The sequence below is a fragment of the Pteropus medius genome, unplaced genomic scaffold, assembly GCF_902729225.1.
Source record: "Pteropus medius unplaced genomic scaffold, Ma_sr-lr_union100, whole genome shotgun sequence".
Taxonomy (NCBI): Eukaryota; Metazoa; Chordata; class Mammalia; order Chiroptera; family Pteropodidae; genus Pteropus; species Pteropus medius.
In genome coordinates this window covers 21386754-21405050 of record NW_024349802.1, presented here as the reverse complement: position 1 = coordinate 21405050, position 18297 = coordinate 21386754, and the positions used below count along the sequence as shown (strand labels likewise).

The following is an 18297-nucleotide window of genomic DNA, read 5'->3' as shown; positions in this document are numbered from 1 at the left end:
GGTTTAACTCTTTGTGATAAGAAACATTTAGAGTTACTTTGCATAAATGGAGTCATTTGGCAGGTATATTTTCTGAGACTTTTGTATTTTCTTTGGATCCCTTGGTCAAAGAATACCAGTTTCTTTCAATATAAAATTCTAGGGTCACAGTTGAGTTCTCCTGGAAACTCTGCAGGTCTTATTCATGTTCTTCTGACTTACTTATTAAATTTTTAAAACCAACACTAACTTGATTTATGTCCTTTTAAAATAACCTCTCTTCTTCTGTTCTCTCTAATTTGGTTGAAAACTTGTCCCTGAATTTAAAATCTTCACCGGGGTTTGTCTTGACATAGATTCTATTTAAGGTTTGCCTGAAAACCCTGAAAAACATTCAATTTCCATCCAAGTGTGTTTTTTTAGTTTTGAAAAGTTTCCCTCTATTGTTCCTTCAATCATTGCTTATAATCTGTTTGCTCTGTATTTTTCTTTAAAAACTCTAATTATTTCTAGGTTACACTTGTCATCTCTGGCTTCTATACCTCCCCCCTCTTTTCATCTTTACCACATTTTTCTGCACTGTGGAGGACTTTCTAAAATTTATCCCCTATTCCTGATGAAATTTTCTACAGTGTAGACTCTACATTCCCTGCTTCTAATCAACAATTCAGGTTGGGATTTTCATTTCTTTGTATGTTCTTTTCATTCCAGACATTTTAAGAAGTGATATCCCTCTGTTTTTCTTATTCAGAATAAGTTATCTTCTCAATTTTGCTTCTATTCATTGGGAGGTTTATTTCAAGAGAAAAACTTTCCTCTGAGTCTCTGCCACTTCACTCTGCTTCCCTCATGCTGCAAATTTTCTCCACCAAGTTCTGCATTTGGAGGATGGTTTCATAGGTATTTGTGCAATCTCTAAGACTTGATTTTTGGGGGGCTCTAGTTTGGACAAATACATATTTATACTTGTATATACTTAAAAGAGTATACTCTCTTAAATGCTATGCTCACAGAGAAATCTTAGCATGATGAAGAGTGAGAGAATATGTTATCCCAAAATATGACACTTTGGCAGAAGGATTATTTTGAGCCAAAGGCACTTTTAAAAGCAGGTGCAAGAAGGGCATTCCGATTTCCCCTTTTCTTCCTGGAAACAGGAGATTAAAAACATCCATATGAAAGATGCCCATCTTGTACCAGGATTAAAAAAACATTCTTCCAGGGGAGCCATAGCCAAAAGACTTCTGCATCAACAGACCTTATTAAAATAATTCTTAGGGATCCCTTGTCACATAAAACTATTAAATACATTTGTATGCTTTTCTCCTGTTCAACTGTCTTATGTCGATTTAATTCTTAAGCCCAGTTCAAAAAACTCTAAGAGAGTGGAGGTCAGCTCACCTCCTACAAGCTAACAGTTGCAAACTCAAATGCCCACAAGGTCAGGGAGGGAACTGAACACCAAGCAAGCAGAGAAGCCACTACTCAGCTCTAGTTAGAAACCTAAAAGTTTTGGCAATAAATCCAGATCTTTACATATTAACAACTAATTTAGAAATTTTTTAAACTTGGCACAAGCCACACAATATTCATCGGTCGACAAGATTCAGCCCGGGGGATACTTGCTAATATCCTGAGTTAACGAAACCTGCTGAAGTGGATTTTTCTTAAGCAGTCCCAAACAGGCTCTTCTCTCACACCATAAACATCTTCACAGGAGGAATTCTGAGAAGAGGCTTGAGCATCAGGTGTGAAAGGTGGGGTTGGACTGCAAAATATGTGTGGTCTCTTCCCATCTCAGATCCAAGTTTCCTTGACCCTCGCATGCCCGGCAGTTGAGAATCTCCCATCTGCACCTCCCACCACTCACTAAAGTCCTCCTGTCCCTACCCTGCAGTTATCCTTAGGGACCAATATTAGTTAATCCTATTTTTTGTCTTTCCTTCTACAAAATACTTCTACCACTTTTCTTTGAACTCTATTATTTTTCACTCTGGTATTATCATATCAACATGTAATCAATATAAAACTTATTAATAGAATATTTTTAATATCAAGCCCTCAAAATTATCTCCTTGCAGATTTTCTGTTTTTGTTCTTTTTTTTTTTTTTTCCCCTGGCCAAGTGTGGAATTGGCTTTTGATAAATATTTATTAAAGTGAAAAGCATGTTTCTGCGATTTTAAACAATAAGAATGAACTTCCCAATTGTCCATTTTCCATATTTAAAGAATGAAGATTTCCATGTCCAGTCTCCTACCAAATCTGTATCTGAACCCCAAATGCTGATCTGCAGCCAGTGGTCTCAGCTGTGGGAAGCCTTGGACAGTTAGCATTTTCCATGGTTACCAACTGTCTCTGGCCCCATCTGCTGGCCACTCACCGTAATCCTCAGTCACAGTGACAGCGAAGATGAATGTCCGTAAAGGTGAAACAGAATCCATTTGCCTTGAAGAGCAGAAATATCTTTAAGGCAAACATTCAAAGGCTCAGGTGGATAGGACAGTAAATCCTTTCCAAGAAAATCCCCTCTCTGCTCACCTTTCCTCTGCTTTCTGGGGTCAAAACTTAAAAAAAAAACGACAAAAAAACAATCAATGTAACTCCTGTGTTGCATGAGGTAGAAGCACCATGATGCCAGCTTCACCATCTAGTGAGCTTACTACATGGCCTGCACTTTATGACCTCGCAATAGTCCTGAAATAGAAGGAGCTGTCCTGGGAGGACAGAGACGTGGGTCCAGTTCCTCAAAGACCGCCCCTCAGCCATGTGACCTCGATCAAGAAACCTCTCCCTTCAGTACCTTTAGTGGGTGCTTGCTCACTAAACACTAAACTCTTCACCGACGCTAAAATAACCATGTGAAGCTATGAATATTAGCATCAGGCCTTCCTCTTACCATCCCAACTCATGCTGTCCGATATGAAAGTCACCGGCAAGGTTACAACTGTTGAGAACTTGAAATGTAGCTAGCCCAATCTAAGAGGTGCTATAAATGTAAAATGTACACTGAATTTCAAAGACACAGTATGAAAAAAAAGAATATAAAATATCGCATTCATAATTTTTATATTGACTACATGTTGATATATTTTGAATATATTGGGTGAAGTATAATGTTAATTTCATCAGTTTTCTTTTTTTTATTGTGGCACTAGATTATTTTATTTTATTATTATTTTTAATGCCTACAGCACCTGGTATGCCTAGGTGGTCTTCCATCCAAGTACTAACCAGGACTGACCCTGCTTAGCTTCTGAGATCAGATGAGATCCAGAATGTTCAGCGTGGCGTGGCCGTAGATGGCACTAGATAATTTTAAATTGCCTATGTGGCTCACGTCACATTTCCATTGGGCAGCACATTCTGAACAGTGGAATGTTTAAAGCCTCCAGTTATATATCAGCAGAAGGAAGAGTACCTCTATCTCTAGGGTCTTTTTATTTATTTTTTTCCTTTTTTTATCAATCTCTGTGATAAAAATAGCTGGGTCTCCTGGTCATAGGATGGTCACTTTTGTCTGTCATCACCTTTGAATCTTGAAGATGGCATCCCTGGACGGAGAGCCAGCCTGCCAAGGAAATCTTGTGAACTCTTCTGTAGAAGATGTCCTGAAGAGGTGTGAGGCATACTGGGAAAAGCCCTGGTCCAGAGATGTAAATACGAGGGGCCAGGAACAATTCAAGAACTATAAACAACAAATAAATACGCTTATAAAAATGTTCTCACATGCTGATAAAGAAATGGAAATTAGAACATGAGATCTTGTTTGTAGCCCATCAGGACACAGAATTTTATGGAAATTAGCGTCAGAGTAAGCAAGGATGTATGAAAATCAGCACATTTATTCTCTGCCTGGGGGAGCTGAAGTTTACACAGCTTTTCTAGAGGTTAATTTATGAAAAAACAGCCTTAAAACTGAGCATGCCCTCTGATCCAGCAATTTCAACTCTAGCGATTTCATCTGAGGCAAGCGCCACTCCTCAGCACAGTAACTTCTGTAGGGACATTCATTGCTTTAAGCGTTATAAACAATAACACCAAATGAAGAAACTTTTTAAATTAAGGCATATGGAGAAAATGGCGCAGTTTGTTGCCTTTAAAAATTGTGTTACAATTTACTTAATGATAAACTCCTTCTTCCCTCTCCCCTATCCACACTCCCTAATTCGGCCTCTGTGGTCTTTTTACACTAAAGATCCTGTCACTCCCCTGTAAAATCCTTCACTTAGTGTTAGGATGAAACCCCCAGTCCATACACATCCCTGGGGACCTGGGCCTGCCTCCCCCTCCAGTTTGACCTCCTGACAGGTGCCTCCCCTTGTTTACCCCCGACAGGCCACAGGGGCCTTAGTCTAGCCCCACAGCCCTCTAGAAACACTCGCTGGCTTTGGGCCTTCACTCATATCACTCTGATTGGACGCTGCCTGCAATCTGCCCCCACTCTTTTTCTGACAAAGTCTTCCTTATCCTAGAGGACCTGGTACCAAGTGCCACTTCCCCAGAAAGCTATTCCCTGACCCCTCAATCTAAATTAGGTCTCCTTATTTCCTGCCCCCCAGTTTCTTCTTTTTTCCTCCCTGTGACTTGTCCCGGTCTCTGAAGTTGCATTTATTACTGTGATTATTTGTTGAATGTCAGTCTCCCCACATGCCTATTGGACTTAGGTCACACCCGGCACAGAGACGTTCCATAAATGCATACTGAATAAATGAATGATATTCTAATTAAGTAAAAGGCAGGTTATAGTGAAATAAGTCAAGCAGAGAAAGACAACTAACCACTGTCTAATCTCACTTATATGTGGAATCTGAAAACAAAAACAAAAACAAAACCTAAACTCAGAGACACGGAGCAGATTGATGGTGGCCAGAGACAGGTGGTAGGAAATGAGAAAATAGGTATAATATAGGGAGGAGGCAAGAGAATTAAAAATGTTAAATCAAGCTGCATTCAGAGACTGCAATATGCTGATTGGGCCTGCAGTCAGGCCAGGCCGACCTCTGCTGAACAAAGGAAAATTTCTACTGGGATGCTAACAACCCATTCCCCACATCTGTGAAAGGGAAACAGGAAAAACAAGTCTTTAAGTGGCTGCCCTACGCAAAATAAAATCATTTATTCCCTATGGCTAAAAGCAGGGGGAACCCACAGATTAAAGGCTGGGAACTGCTAGCAGGCCTTGCACTCCACATGTTCTTACCTTTTCACACTGCATACTCTTCCCCTTCCTCACTGTATGTCCATATCAAAGGACACAGGTTAACAAAGTCTTTTAAACTATAGCTCACAGGAACTAACAAACGATATATAAACTGAATTCCCCGAGCACTCAGGGTTCCTCTCGCTGTCTTTGTCTCCATACTCTTTACTCCTTCCCTCTCCCTGGCCTCGTCCTGCAGTCTCCACCTCTGAGAGGAGACCACGCTCTGTCTGTGGAGTGTGACCCCTTTTCTAATAAACTTCCTTGTTGACTCTAACTTTGGCGCATGTTGAATTCTTTCTACACCCTCCGCCAAAGGATCCTCTTCTCTCGGTGCAGGCCTTGGTCTCCCCCCAACTGGGGAAATTTGCCCTGTCCTACATCAGGCAAAGAAGATTAAAAATAAATAAGTGCTGAGGATAAGTGACTATATTTGATAACACTGTATTATATATTTGAAAGTTGCTAAGAGAGTAGATCTTCAAAAATTTCATCACAAGGAAAAAACATTTGTAACTGTGGTGATGGACGGTTAACTAGACTTATTGTGGTGATCATTTTGCAATATATATAAAAAGCAAATCACCTGGAAGTGATATGCCACATGACATTATATCTCATAAAAAAAAAAAAGGCAGGTTATAAAATGGTATGTGTAATAGGATTCCAATATCAATAAAAGTGTGTATATGTATATAATTGTAACGTATCTGGGCATAGAATTAAAAACAAACAAACAAACAAACAAAAAACAGAAAAAACTCCAAGCAGTAACAGCAACCAGCTCTATGTCATCATTTTACTTTTCTTTTATCCAGATTTTCTACGGGCAACAAAACTTTCAAAATCAGGGGAAAATTTATTTTAGAAGTAATACTAAAAACTAAAGCCCTAAGTTTGAGTCTCCACTCTTAACAGTCTGATATTGGGACACCTCAGCTCTTCACATCTTCTTCATTGCAAATGAGATGAGGATGCCTCCCCTGGCTGTCCCACAGAAGAATTAACGCCATAATGTGCTTATAAAGTTTTGCACACGCTTCAGTAATTACTCTGGGTGTTTGCAGGCACGATGCAAGCACTGTGTAGGGTCATTTGTATTTACCCAGTGGTTGTGTCATTTGCAGATACCACGGAGAGATGACAGCTGAGTAACTGGAGCCCGAGCCTTTTGACTAGCGTACTGACCTGGCATATTGACGGTGGTCACCACCCGGTGAGGTGAGAGTTGGAGGCCTTTGGAATGAAGACAAAGAGCCACTCTTGGGAGAGAAGTGGGAGGAACAGGGAAACAGGTGGGCCTGCGGAAGCCCAGCTGAGTCCTAGCAGGGGTGAGAAAGGTATGAGTCGAAACATGAAGTTATTGGGAGAGGTAGCATTTTTTTGTGCTGAATAATTCAACTTGGTGGGCTTTTTCTACATTCTCTTGGCAAAAAAAAAAAAAAGCAAAACAAAACAAAACAGTGATTATGGGCAACCTCTTCGGTTCTTTCTCTTTAACCTTTCACCTGTTGAATGCAACTTCAGGGAATAACTGCTCTGGCAGAAGAGCAGCTCACTCAGTTTATTCCATAAATATTTAGTGAGCATCCGTAATGTATTAGGCACTATGCTGGGAGCAGAGGCTAAAACAGAAGAACCAGGCACAGTGCCTGCTTGCAAACAGCATGTGACCTAGTCATTATGACCTGCTCATAAGTTCCCTCGAACTCTCCCAGCACCGCTCACTTCGCATCTCTTTTCTCTGTGTCCCTACTACACCCATTTCAGCATCCACTCGTCTCGGAGCCCATCTCTATGAGCCTATAATCGCATGGAGAACACAGACTCTACTTTGAATCTGTATCTGTAACACAAGTCTGTTGTATATAATTTCCAATAAACAAATGGTTTAATTGTCTGAATAGATTCATAAGCAAACACCAATAAAACAGTGAAGATCATCTATAAAGTAAATGTTCAGCAAGGCTTCATGTTTTGCCAACTGAATAGAGATGTGTGCTATCTTCGTGTGTGCATCCTTTCTATAGTAATAGACTGGAGGTGAGAGAAGACAGGCACAGGAAATAGGCAGCTGTTTTTTCAAGGCTCTCTCCAATACAGATGTCTCAGGGCTGACCCTTCTAATCAGTGCCCCAGAGAAGTCCACAGAGTACAGAGTTCCAAAAGACCGAGTTCCTCCTATGAGAAGTAATTGCATTTATTGAAAGCTACTATCAAAAACACAGGTCAGCCCTACCCCTAATTATCTTACCAGAAGGTGTAAAACTGGCCCAAACTGGTACACACTGTAGCTTATGTCAACAAGAGGTACTCAGAATGGTGAGGGTCATATTCTGAAAAACAGAGAGAGGAATTGGAGATGGTTAACTCAGAAGAGACAAAATTCAGGGGATGTGTAACAGCTAATTAAAAATATCAGGTTACAGAAAGGTGATACTTTTTCCTTATGACTCCTAAGGTAAAAGCGAGGCCCCACAGGGCCTCAGGTGGGGGTTAGAGGGAGGCGGACTCTTGGCTCAGTAGAAGAGGCACATGGCAAGAAACTACAGTAAACAACGCAAGTTTGTAACTCAAGGTCAAAGGCAATAACACAGAACAGAACAAGTTCTGTTTACAAAAAAAGTGCTGGATATACATGCTGAAGATACATAATTGGATCATTTTGTTCCCTGTCTACCAGGAAAAAAAAAATGCTAAATCTAACATCCTATGAGAATGCCCCCGAATTGATGGACTCATGGCCCTCTGACTGGGTCTTGGCTTTTCAGCAACTTCCTCTGCTCACAAGGGCTCTACTCATTTGACCTATTCAAGTCCACAAGGTCCATCTTTTGTCTCTACAATGAAGTGTCCATAGATGATGGAAGCCACACTATCCTTCCATTCTTCAGAGCTCTCATCACTAGGGTCACTCTACTTTGACCTCTTCAGACTTCTCATTTCAATTGTTCAAATATGTATGTTTGGCCCTCCCACTGGACTCTAGTTTCCTTAAAGAAAGATGCAATATCCTTTGAATCCACAGGGACTAGCACAGTCTCTTGCATTTAATAGGCCCTCAGTACATGTCCATAGATCTGCCGCTGCTGGATTCAAGCCAGAGAATGGAGGGAACCCATTCTGTCAAGGTCTTGGAAAACATCTGTGATTTTTTTTGGTGCAGCATTTGCCATCCATCACAGAAGAGATTGAAACAGAAAGAAGTCAGGTAAAGTACAAGGTCACTTGCAGGAGCCCCAGCAACTACATTCCCCAAGGTTGGAATGTACTCTTCCTGTCTCCAAATAGCAGACCAGATGGTCTCCTAAATCTTGGCTTTTGTGGTTAAACTCTAATTACAATGTTAGTTAGCAATGAATTCAGTGATACAAAATCACTAGTAGATTCTTTGCAGGCAGTCGAGCCTTTTTCCTGCTCTCACTAAGAACAGGGTGGCTTTGTCATCAGCCTTGCTCTTGCTATCTGTACTAAAATTGCTTAGCTGTTTAGAAAATGAAATGAGCCCAAGACAAAAAAAAAAAAAAAAAAAAACCTAGCTAAAAGCAACATGCATTCCAGGAGACAGGAGGTAGCAGCAGCCAGATGGCTAAGTAGCCTCTGACGATATCACAGTCAAATTGAGGGACACAAATCAGAAAATGCTCCTCAATTGTGCAAATGGCACATGCCAGGTGCTAAACTCTGAGGTGCACGTGCGTTTGCATAGATGTTTTGTGAATGTGGTTGAGGAAAAAATCCTTAAACGTTAAGTTCTTAGAACTGTAAATGTTGGAAAGAACTTTTCAAGATCATCTGATACAGACCCTTCCAAATGCATGAACCCAGGTTCTATTCAAACATTTCTCATAAAGGAAACTCGTGCTTTGAGAGGCAGTCCATTTGGGGACAGTTATTATTAGAGTTTATTTTCCCTAATATGCTCAGCACCTCACTTTCAATTCCCACTTTGGTTCTTGTTATACTCTCTAAGCAGAAAAAAAAGACTCCACATTCATGGAATAATTCTTATTAAACAATTGCCAGACTGACACAGGATGCCAGTGGATGGTTGTGTTTGTGTCCACCCCTGGACCAATCAAATGTGAGCAGGAGGTGAAGTCATGTAGTATGGAGCCTGCTCAAACTGCTGATTCAGAAGAGCTCTCAAGACCCCCTAAACCTTTATTTCTTTAAATATCCCAAATACTTAACCGCTCATTACTTGATTTAATCTCAAATTTCTACGCTTAAGCTACTGACATCTTTCCCTGAGGGAATCTGTTCCCTGCCAGAGCCCTGCTGAATCAGCAGCTTGATCAGGCTCCATACTACATGACTTCACCTCCTGCTCACATTTGATTGGTCCAAGGGTGGACACCTGGCACAAGCACAACCATCCGCTGGCATCCTGTAACAGTCTGACAAGAAAAAGTGAGCTGAGCCAATCAGGATGCTCTCCTGAAAACTGGGAACTGAGTGCTGAGAGACTGTTGTCATTTAACTGTGGATTGCTGAGCTGTGGAAGGCCTCGAATGCTAAGGTTCTTGGGTAAGGGAGAGACATAACTAGAGTTGTGCTTAATGCAGCTACAAGGAGAATGGAAATGAAGAAAGAATGCTTAGAGCCAGGGTCGGTGGTTGAGAAGTCATTGCAGTGCCAGGGTGTTTCAAAAGTCCCTTCCTAAAAAGTGTTTCTTTCATGCTAAGTTGGCAACGTGGAAGTTGAAATGCATATAAGCATATCTGATATCACCTTGAGGCATGTCTCAAGGACCCTGTGACTACATATCTTTTCCAGCCATTTCATTTTAGGCTAACTGTGGTATTTAGAATGCTTGATGGCAAAACTGAATTCAAGTACTTCTAGTTTCTTTGTGAGGGAGAAGGTGTGGGTGGGAATGGGGGGGTGGGAAGCGGGTCTCATGTGAGAGGCCAGCAACCAAATAAATCAATGAAATTGAAGGTGGAGGTGGGGTCATAATGTAAACAGCATCCTTTTTAGTATATGTGCTGCCAAAGCAAGCACTAAACAGCATCAGAGACTTCAGCTGTAGTTTGACCGGGCAGAGGTGATGGTGAGTGTGTGCTGGAACTTCACGGAGGTTCTTCGTGTGGTTAAACTGAGGATACTGCACTGTTCACCAAATCGGGGGTTTTGAAGTATTACTACTTTGCTTTGATCAACTGAAAAGATGTACTCCTCCAATGCGACAGAGCCCACATGAACTTACAGAAAAATCCAGGGATCAAGGTCAGCTGCATCCAGCCTAGAATCCAGACCTTGAACCAAAAGACCATAACCTATTCTAATCCATAGCCAACTTTCAGTCTGCCTGGATAGCAGTTCAAGGCATGCGGTGAGGTCGAAACAGTATGTCAGAGATTCTTCACTTCTGGATTCAAAGACTGCTTACAGAAAGGTGAGCCACAGTCACTGAAAATGATCAACCTTATTGCACAGAATAATCTTGTTTTGTCACATAATAAACTGTCCACTGTGGAACAAATGGTTGAGAACCCTACTGTCTACACAAGAGATCATGAAATAGAGCTAAAGTAGAGGCAGGGAAATGGGGAGTGTGCATAGGGAAAGGAAGAGAAGGCATTTCAGAGGTAGGAATTATGATATTTGGTGACTGAGTATTGCAACTAAGATAGAGAGGAGCAAAGATGGCACATTCACTCAATCGACAGTTATGCACTGTGTGCCCACTATGTGCTCAACATTGTGCTGGATACGGAGGTTACAACTGTGAAGAAGAACTCATGTCAGTCACTCTCCGGGAGATGGTACAAAGTGAGTATGAAATCACAGCAAAGTGGGGGAAACAGACGATGCTGTGGAAACAGCTGGAAGGAGTAATCTAACATAGTTAGGAGACATCAGAAAAGATTTCTAAGAGGAATCAATATTGACGTTGAGACCTAATCGAGGCACTGTATAAAAATCAGCCATGTGAATGGGAGATCACAAGAGTCATTCAAGGCATGTGTCTTGTGTCAGACTTTGCAGATTGAAATTCTGGCTCTGTCATTTGCCAGTCGTGTGACCTTAAGCAAGTTACTAATTCCCTTTGTGTCTTATTGACCTTATGCATTAAGTGGTGATAATAATTCCTTCCTCATAGGGCTATGGTAAGAACCAAATTAAATACACAAAGCTCTTGGCACAGTGACTGGCACATGGTAAGTGCTACGTGAACGGTAGCACTTTATTATTAAGGAATTCTTACATACATTAGCATACATAGACTTGTGCAAAGGCTAAAAAGTAAGTATGACCATGCAAGTTCCACGTTGCCGCGGTGAACAATGTCTGCTGGGAAAATGGTAAATGATGAACCTGAAGAAGGAAGCAAAGGTAAGACCAGGAAGGCTCTTTAATGATTTAGATGGGTGACAAGGTGCACAGTTATGTCACTAAGGCAAGACATAGACTCAGAGAAAAATACAGAGCATTCTTCTGGGGACTAAAGTCACAGCAATTACTTGACAACCATCTCATGACCACTTTCTTGGGGTACATGCATTTTCAAGAGAGAAAAGCAATGGATGTGAGATTCAAAAGAGCTACAAATGCTAGGTCTATGGATGAGAAGCAGCCAGGGGGCCAAGAACATAAATAACAAGAGGGCCAAGCCTTGGGACAAATGCTCTTAGAGCAGGAATGGGGCTCTTTTGAACAAAGTGGCAGAAGGAAAGGGCACTTTAACAAGGCTCCACTTCTGACCTTGCCACTGATGCACATGTGACAAAACCACTCCCTTTCTCCATGCCTTAATAAGTGGTAAGTAAAAGGGGTGGCCTAGATTGTTTGTTCTAAAGCTAGGAACCACAGACATCTAGGAATCCATGAAGATGTTAACAGAGAATCACCATCTATTCTCAACATAATTTTTTAAGACCCCCAAAGCAATACTAGTTCTTTCAAGCTGATCCAAAGCTCCAATGGACATTGCACACCTGTAATTGATCTATAATCACTGGGAGAATAAATTAATAATGCCTCATTAAATGCCATTTGTTCTTTTTAAAAATGGAAAAATATACAAAAGAGGGATGGTAGTAGTGAAGAAGTTTGATAACACTGGACCAAACGATTTCAAAAGGCCATTCCCGCTGTAACGTTCTAGAATACCACTTTACCTACTGTCAGATATCCAGTCTTGAAAAACATGGGATTCAGAGTCAGACGGGCCTGGGATCAAATCTCAGTTCTGGCACTTGTTAACTGAATGACCATGGCCAAATTATTTAGCCTCTAAAAATCTCAATTTTGTAATAATTACATTAAAATTAAAACAGCATTTTCCCGACAGTTGTTGCAAGGAATGAGATAAAGCAAACTTTAGTCACTGGTGTATTCCTTCCTGATCTTTGCCATATCTGCATAAAATCTAAAATATTAGGTAACAATTTTCTTTAAATCAATTCATGTTTTCACTTAAATTAATGTACTTTAATAGGAGCAGGGCTAGTTTTCCCCCCAACCGACCTGGGGAAATTTGCCTTGTCCTGCATCAGATGGATGGATGGATAGATGGAGAAAAGAAAGGGAGGGAGGGAAGGAGAGAGGAATAGTGGTCTGACAATGGTAGATCACTTCGCTTCTGATTTCCTTTCTGATTTCCTAAGACAGAAGGAAAACAAGGTAATTCAGGCAGAGTTGGCTTAATTCCTTCTTGTCCAATTTCGGTACATTCCCCTCACACATTGTCCGTGGTATTTTCCTCATCTTACAAATACCTAAGGACTCCAGCCTTCACAGAAACTACCTTGGCTCCTTGCCAGAAGACAAACAAGCCTAAGAATAAAGGAAAACAAATAAATAACAACCGCAATGTCTCGTACTTTGAGGTCTGGGAAATGAATTCCAAATGGGAGCTGAACTCAAAACCAAATGTTTGGCTTTCAGTGACAACCAGCTACTTGGCTGAAAGCCTCAGTCCCCTCCTGAGACCACTTAGAAAATGTCGGCCCAGAGCTCTTCTTGAGAACTGCCGTCTACACTTTCCTTAGGCAAGAAAGAAATTACTGCCAAGAGAAAACAATCGAACTTCCTACCTACTACCTCAAGGCTGTTTGTGGTTGGTATTTTCTACCTTGGGAACTTTCCAAATAGTTCCTCGGGAATTAGACTGTGTTTGGGAAGAGTTTACTCAAACCAGCAGATTAACACCTGTCCATGTGTCTCACACTCACACACACACAATCAGACTTTTAACCTCTTGGCTCCTTGCCATTTGGATTCCAGAGGAATTTATGTCTGACAGCATGTAGCTACTTATGCACCCTGAGCCTGGAGATGAGATAAGCATCCAAATTGAGAAGAGGGGCTGAAGAGACTCTGAGGAGTGTTGGGAAGTGTTGACCAAGTGGAAAATGCCCAAAGCAAAAGAAAATATTTTTCATGCACCTAACTCAGCTGGACTAAGCTCCTGGGAAAAATGCTAATAATGCTGCTCCTGGACAAGATCATGGAGTTATTTATCTGCTCCTATCTCTTCTTTAAAATATCTCCTCAAACCATGCACTGAAAAGCCAGGTTCAAGGCCTGATTTCTCATGTCCAAGGCTACAAGATTTGGATTTTACGTTTTTCCTTTCACCGATGTCCCCTGTGGCAAGGTATCCATGACAACACAGGCAGACCCACCTTCCTGACTACTATGTTCAGTCTTATCACAGCCTGTTGGAAGCATCAAGCTCTAACTACACACAACCAGGCAAGTGCAGACCTGGAGAGTTACAGAGCTTAGATGAGGGGCAGCATACCAACCAGATGTACACAGTATTATAAAATGTGTTTCCGCCTAGGGGCATACCTCCCACTATCTCTAGTGATCCGAGGTACCCACTCCACTGGACAAATCATACAAATCTTGATGAAAGGTTTGCAAACTTCTTATAATTATCACTGTTCCTATCACCCTCAATCATCAGGCAAGGTCAGGAGAACTAATGGAAAAATTGGATCCAAACAGAACAAGGCTTAATTACGTGGGACTGCATAAACTGAGAAGGATGCTTTAATGTTTTGTTTTTCCAGATTTAAAGAAATCTTTTCTCTTGAGCTATCGGCAATTTGGTAACATACACCTTTGTGAACAAAGATGAAACATTTACTTTTCTCCCTACCTAATCCCTCCAGAATTCAGAAACTCTGTGAGTATTCTTATTTTTATGATAATATATTTATTTGCATAAATTCAATAAGAATCGCTCCTTGCAATAGAACAAAACTGGAAACACTGGCTAAATTACCAAGGCTTTGACTGGAATGCCATATTTGAGAGAGATGGGACTCAGATAGGACCAGACAGCTCCAAGGAACTGCTTAGAAATACTGATCTGCTATCTTGCTTATAAGATTCCAGCAAAGCAGTCTTAAAAAGAATGTATATGGTTAATCACTATTGTTGCTACAGTTATATAAATAATCAGATCAAGTTTAACGCAAAGAATTTAGCTTTACTGAAATTATCTTTGGTAAAAATGTGGATGGATGGATGGATAGATGGATAGATAGATAGATAGATAGATAGATAGATAGATAGATAGATAGATAGGTAGATAGATAGGTAGATAGATAGATATGGGTAATTACAGAGAAAAAATATGCTTGTACCTTTGTAGATATTAGAAACTAGTTCTGTTAACTGTCTTTGAGGTTTTGTTATATACCTAGAAGCTGGACTGGAATCCTGAATTCTAGTTTCCTCAAATCTCTGGCTGACTCAATCAAACTAATGTTTCCAGTGTCCTCCCACCCTTCTGGTTGGGAATCACTCAGCTCCTTGGTAGAAACAACACAAGGTCCTCACTACCCAGATGGCAGCCATACTTCAGGGACTTGAATCTCAGCTATACATCTCACAACTGAAAAAGACTCTACCTGCCACTTGCTCCTGCACAAACACTGGAGACTTTCAAATCAAATTGACTAGGAAGAAAAGTAAATGACATTGATATTGACTGCTTCTACCCAAGACAGCACCAGATCAAGACCTCCTACTTTAGCTAAACATGAAACCCTTTCTTCTTTCTTTTCTTTGCTCTGGCATTGGCCTGGAGAGAGAATGCCATCATCTGTATCTCTCAAGCCATTCCTAAGGGAATGGATAACCTCTGAAATTTTGAACAATTTTTTATGTCAAGCGAGGAGAAAACCTGACTGACTCCTGCTGTGAATAGGCAACTGTGCCCCAACAGGATTTATCTTTGTCTGTGGTGATCATTATTCTCCTTGGGTCCATGAATGCCTAGACGGCTGGTGCACAGATGGGCAATGCCTCTTAGATTATCTAATTGTGCCCCCAAACTATTCTAGAAAGGACCTACCAGGAGGCATTAATGATTCGGCAATGGCTTCCTTTGACAGGGCCATATTTTCCTGGTTAGGAAAAGATGCAAATGAAAATGTGATCAGAAACCCCTCCTTAACTCTTGTTGGCACTGCAGATTCCTTTGCTAAGGCATTAGCTGCCCAGCAAAGATCCTTTGACTCTCTGACCAAAGTTGTTCTCGGCAGCAGAAGAGCCCTTGATTTTTTTAGCTGAGCAAAGAGGTGCCTGTGCTGTGGCCAACACAACCTGCTATATCTCCTGGATCAACACTTTGGTCACATAAGATCATTGAACAAGCCATTTGGCTTAAAAGGATGACTCTTTCAACGGGGTCTTTTTTGGATTGGTTTGGGTCATGGGTACTATGGCCCTAAAGTACACTCCAAACATTGGGAATTATCCTGCTTATAGTTTTCATAATAATTCCCCTGGTGTTATATTCTCTCAAAAGATTTAAATGCATGTTTGAGCTGCTAACTGCCAAGCAAATGATCGCCCTAAGACTGGGACATCAAAGAGGGAACAAAGAGAATGACTGACTTAAGGGTTATGAAACTAAAACTGTGACCTGTGAATGTCATAAAGATTAAGACAAAACGTCATGCCACACCAAGGATCAACAGAGCTGCAGAGAGTTTGATCAGAAGGGAGGAATTGTTAAAAAGAGAACTACTGGCCCAAAATGGCATCATCTGTGCTAGAGCCCATGGTATCAAAACTAGATTAATACCTAACTGCTGTTTCGACTTCTTCCAGAAATATAATTTTAATCAACCAGTCTAGAATTTCCTGGTTAGAACCAATGAGGTTATCTGTCACATGGGCCCTCTTCATTCTCCATAGGAAGAAGAAGCAATCTGCATAACAAAAACTCTTATCTTTCCTTTCTCCCAAAAGATGTCCTCGTCTAAAAATAATCCTTTCTCCTCTCTTGTTACTAGCTCCCTTGCCCCACCCGCTTCCTATAAAAACCTTCCATTTTGTACAGTCTCTCAGAGCACCATTCCTGTTGCTAGATGGGATGCTGCCCAATTCATAAATCACTTAATAAAGCCAATTAGATCTTCAAATTTATTCAGTAGAATTTTGGTTTTTATACAACAGATTTGGGAGCAATACATATCTGAGCTCAACTGTGCACATTACTTCATACCTCTGAGCTTGAATTCTTCATTTACAGGGATGTTGCTTGTCTTAAAGGATTAAATATGATGGTTAAATTAAATGGTGCTACATATATAATACACAGGGCCTATTGTCAAGTAGGTACTCGACAAAAATTTGTTTAATGTTAAAAGAATGATGGACTTCCCTGATCTGACCCTTAGTTAAAGAAATCCAGGGAAATCTTGGGACTCTCCAAGAGCAGCTTGCTCAGTGTCTGGCTTCGGTAAACAACTCCTCGTCCCACCCGGCAAGCCCTAAGACACAGATCCTGGGCTTGTGTCCAGAGGTAAACAAGGGTAGGAAATGGGAGCAGTCAGCCCTATGTGTAGGTAATAAAGCTGTGCATTGTCTTCAGGGAATTTAAAAACAATAAAAATCAGTCTGATTTTAAGGTCACCATGCACTACAATTTTAAACAATGTCACTGATAAAATGCTCCTCCCCACCCTCACCACCCACGTGTGTCACTAAAGGATTATAAACCATGTCTTGGCTGATTTCCTGCATAGGCCTAACACTTCCCTCTGGATGGGTCAGAAGCCAAACCCATGGACCCATCCAGCAACCAGAGATACTTCTAGATATTTGTATCTATCTATCTAGGGAATTCCTAAAGCCTTTTGGTCCCAAACCGTCTTGAGGAGAACACAGTGTAAGGATAAGAGGTGAAGTTACTTTAGGCCAGCAAGTGTGTAAATAGGCCCAGATAGGAACAAATAATGGGCCCAATTTATCAGACAGACCCTTTCATCCTCCTCTTTCACTGCCTCGTGTTTGATGTTACTCAATGGGCCTAATTTCCTTGAAAATTGAAGCTTGACCCCTGGGTAGCCTTAGGCCTCTATTTGGTTTTTAAACATAAGAAAAGGGTGGGGATAGGGGAAGGGGGGTCACATGTCAAAGCTGGAGCAGCTATCTAGTTCATCTCTTATAAATGGGAAAATTGATGCTGCTCTGAGAGGTAAAGAAATCAGTTGAAGGTCACACAGCAAATGAGTGACAAAGAAGGGAAATGAGCTCCTAACTGTGGCGTTGTGAAAAGTAAGACAGTGCACATAAAACCGTGAGCTCTGTGCTGGCACCTAGTACACAATCAAGCATTAACTACTACTTTAGTGTTGTCGCTGTTGTCGTTGTCATTAAAACGAGACTAGAATCTACATCTCCAGGATTTAGGGCAGGCTCTTCCCAGCACCCAGCTCAGTGGAACTTTTGTGTGAACATCTCTAGTCTGAGACAATCCCCCTCCCCACCTCCAGAGATACCCCCATCCCAACTCTGGGCCCCTCTCTTAAACAGCTCTCCTTTATAATGAGTCAATTTAAAAAAAAAAAAAAAACACTATCTCCTCATCCCTCATGCCCATTGGTTAGTCCAAGATTTAATCTCACTAGCATTGAGCCTTTAAAAAGACATTTCAATGTTAAATCAGAATGTGGTCTCTGGATAGAAACCATCCAATTAACCTGATAGGGTGGTAAAAAAAAATTTTTTTAATTATCTTACATCAGTCATTCACCTCGAAAAAGAAAAGGTCGGTCTTTATCTTAAAAACAAAGAGGACACCTTAATCATGGCAAACCTGCTGAATAAATCAAAACAATAAATTTACAGGAGGCAAAT

The 18297-nt window shown here is 41.0% G+C and overlaps 1 protein-coding gene and 1 pseudogene across 6 annotated transcripts in view; both read right to left on the bottom strand.

Annotated features, from left to right (window-relative positions):
* The window catches only part of SGCD (sarcoglycan delta), a 1323040-nt gene that overhangs the window by 1213970 nt on the left and 90773 nt on the right, over positions 1 to 18297 (bottom strand). For 5 of the 6 annotated variants that reach the window (XM_039836682.1, XM_039836683.1, XM_039836688.1 and 2 more), the window contains 2 exons: positions 7436 to 7517; positions 6370 to 6503 (listed from right to left, as the gene is read on the bottom strand). The gene's annotated coding sequence lies outside the window, so the exon portion shown is untranslated. The remainder of the gene's footprint in view (positions 1 to 6369; positions 6504 to 7435; positions 7518 to 18297) is intronic. The other variant, XM_039836678.1, reaches the window with a different exon arrangement.
* On the bottom strand, positions 3164 to 3282 carry LOC120581826 (uncharacterized; annotated as a pseudogene).